General features: G+C 36.0%; 1 non-coding gene across 1 annotated transcript; it reads left to right on the top strand.

Moving 5' to 3' along the window:
* The first annotated feature begins 1,903 nt into the window (after positions 1 to 1,903).
* On the top strand, positions 1,904 to 1,985 carry TRNAS-UGA (transfer RNA serine (anticodon UGA)). The gene has a single exon. It is a non-coding gene; the product is annotated as a tRNA-Ser (tRNA).
* Positions 1,986 to 3,616: the final 1,631 nt, after the last annotated feature.

Genomic DNA, 3,616 nt, shown 5'->3' with positions numbered 1-3,616 from the left:
CCTTGTCAGCTCATCAGCCTCGATCGATCTCTTTGCAGACTGGTGATTACTGTATCCAGGCCGGAAATGAAAACTGGGGAAAAAAATCTAGGTTGGCGCGAGCTCTGAGCCTAAGTTTTAGTAGTAACCTCTAGCATTGGTGTGCGCATCGATCGTCTCCGTGAGTGAGTCTCGATGCAAGCCTCTATTGTTTTCGACATCCTCGATGCAAGCGAGCACGGCATCATGGAGATGGCCGCCGGTTCGAGATCAAGGTCATCCATATATACATTAAACCTTCCCCATACCCAAGAAGGTAGCACAGTTTCTCTTTGGCCTAGTGTATGCATGCCTGGACCTGAAACGGTGCACGCATTGGAACTGCATATATAGGTTCACGCAATATAATTTCAACTGATGAAACTCTGTCTGAGACACCGCAATCGAATGCAGTTGGAGAGGCCTAGGATATCGAGCTCTGGACATGACCATGTTGGCCGGTGCCGGCTATGGATATGGGTATGGCCATGCAGAGACGAGCTTAGACTAGGCCAACAGAGACGTGGCCCCCAGCCTTTTTGCCAAAAAAAAAAAAATATTGGGTATGCAGACCATATAAATTAATTTTATTTAGGTTAGAACTTACTTACTCCAGCTGCTTATAACAAGCGTCGCTGGCTACAGAACAAGATACAAAATGATTTTCTTATCAATAAGTTGCTAGTACGGATTGAGAGTCAAATTATAGATAAATATACTCTGAAGATATAATGAAGTACTTCAAAGATGAAAAGCGTTAAAGAGTTAATATGTAGTGGCTATAGACTATAGCTAGTTGTAATTTTGGTGTTTATATATAGTACTGTTTTTTAAGTTGTTTCTAGGAATTATAATCTATTAATCTCACTTGAATATATATTTTCAACAAGTATGGGAAATGATAGCTATAAAATGTACCATATATTAGTTCAATAATTTAGCACTCGAATATTTTCGAACTTTCTTTGTTTTAAGCCTTTTTTAAGCTCTGTTACTGTAGCCATGTCCTAGCCTTTATCTATATTATTAACTCCGTTCTTAAATAGATATCATTTTAGAATTTGATTTTATTTTCAAATAGATATCATTTTAGATTTTAAGTGGTGTTTTACTAAAATACTCATATTAAAGGCTATTGAAAAGTGAAGTTTCAATTCAATAAGTGTAGTGGATTGATGACTTATGTATCATTATTTTATATTGAAGAAATCAATAGAGGTAAATATGTCATGCATGAAAAAATTATTTCCTATATATTAAAAATTAAAACGATATCTAAAACAGAATGAAGCTAGTACAAGCTACTAAGGAGAGAGAGTGACTGCTCCTGTGCTATTGCGACCTGTTGCTAAAAAATCTGTTTGGAGCGCGCTAGGACAACAACTCATGTACGACGTGGACGACCCAAATCGCAAATGACGGTCCGAGCAAAACGGCCCGAGCGACATGGACGGCTCACGATAGGCAAAGCCCACACGTTCGTGCGCTCACGAGGCCACGTAAATTTTTTTCTCAAAACTTTTTAAACAAAATTTTTCTCGTTAATTTTTTTCTCAAAACATTTGAGCAAAATATTTTTCGTGCAATTTTTTTCTCAAAACCTTTTGAGTTTGAGTACAATTTTTTCTCAAAATTTTTTAAACCAAACTTTTCCAAAAAAAAAAAACGTGGAAGAAAAATATTTCCAAAAATAGAAAAAACAAAGGCTGTCGGAAGATTCACAGGGAAGCTTGTTAGTCCACACTAAATAGCAAGACTCCCTGCATCACCACTGACTCAGAGGCGGCCTGCCAAACTGGATGGCTGGATGGGCCTCAGGCCCACATTATCTTCGCGGGCTCCAAACTTTAACTTGTTCCAATGTTAGGATTCATTAACATCAAGCGTCGATATGTCCGAGTGGTTAAGGAGACAGACTTGAAATCTGTTGGGCTTCGCCCGCGCAGGTTCGAACCCTGCTGTCGACGATTCTCTTTTTGGATTTATTTTTCCCCATTTTTAATTTATTCTCATCCAACTATTTTTGTTTCTCTTAAAAAATAATTATCACAACTTCTTGACGCTTTTGAGGAATGAACTACTAAAGGGCCAAGGTACCTTGCTAACCTTGTCTTGGCTAAGGCCCTAAACTAGATTCAAAATATTGTCATTTTATAACGTCCTATTTTACAGCTACGCATAAATCAACAAAAAAAATTTAAATTTTTGGCAGCATCTTCTCTATAATTGAGGTATAATTGACGATACAATCACCAACAAACCATATAAGATATAAACGATATACAAAGCTCCTCACGACGCAATCATATCATGTCTCATTACAACATATACAAGATTAAATCTCTTTCAAGCAAAACTTAATACAACACAAACGACATACTACCAGAAACAAAGTTTCAAAACGCGAGTTTGGTTATTAACATTGTGGCAAAGTAGTGCGTGCAGCTACTAAATCCCATTTACAGGATGCATGTCAACACCTTAAGCGTACCTATAAGAGAGTTCACGAAAGTGAGATAAGATCAGCAAGTAACGACTATGAATATAAACATATCTCATCTAGTTAAAGAGTAATTTAGAAACAACAATTTACTCATAAAGAAAGGTCAAGACATAGGAATTAAAAAGGGGTATTCTTCCACATGACATAATATCTGTCAACACAACAACACAACAACGATCTCCAACAAAATCTCTCATATATCATAGCATTAAATTATCTAAGATTCTGTATTCTTCAAATATTATATAAATATATGAATTTCATGATGCAACTTCATTTAAGAGTTTTGTGTTGGACGATGCCAGCCTCTCATGTAACTCTACAGTCATGACACGATGACAGTAACCGACATTTATCTCCATATGAAATACAAAAGTGCATATGTATGCATGTGAATTGACGTCAATTGTTAATTTTCTCTTGGACTCCTCATGATGGATAACACCACTAATTCATGACGCAAATGATATGAATCAAATCATTAAAGTAGCATGATTTAATTCGTCAAATGCAATATCATCCATTATTTGAATAAATTAGAAAAGATCAAATACTTCAATCAATTTTTTTTAAAAAAGTAAGATATGAATATAAATATAGCTTTGAATTACACCCATATATTACTTGCCTTTTACTGAAGGCGGTGAAGGAATTTCGCTTAGGCACGATCGGAAATACTACTACCTGCACAAGTATATTTTTAGCATCAAAACGCATCAGTAACACATATAGTACAAATGCACGCTTCTTGCGTCCGAAAACATCGTATTACTTCAAAAGCACGCCGAACAGAATTACTCATACGACAGGAACAAAATTGACACCTCCACCTCAAGATCAAATTAGACCTCTCGTACTAACTAAACCTTACTCAATTAAAATGAAAGGACGAATGACTTTGGATGTCACATCTTTATCTCAACAACAGCTATTGTAAGCGAATCAAACTATCAATCACGTATCCGATGATATTTGATTGAATCAACTCATCCACAAGCATCTAAGGATTTCTTAGGAATCACCTTCATAGAATTGACGAGAATTTCGACGAAATCGGGGAATTTAAAAAAAAATCACTTTTCTTCCTTTCATCTT

The sequence above is a fragment of the Phragmites australis genome, chromosome 1 (assembly GCF_958298935.1).
Source record: "Phragmites australis chromosome 1, lpPhrAust1.1, whole genome shotgun sequence".
NCBI lineage: Eukaryota > Viridiplantae > Streptophyta > Magnoliopsida > Poales > Poaceae > Phragmites > Phragmites australis.
The sequence above is the reverse complement of the archived record's forward strand: the minus strand, read 5'-3'. Positions and strand labels throughout refer to the sequence as shown.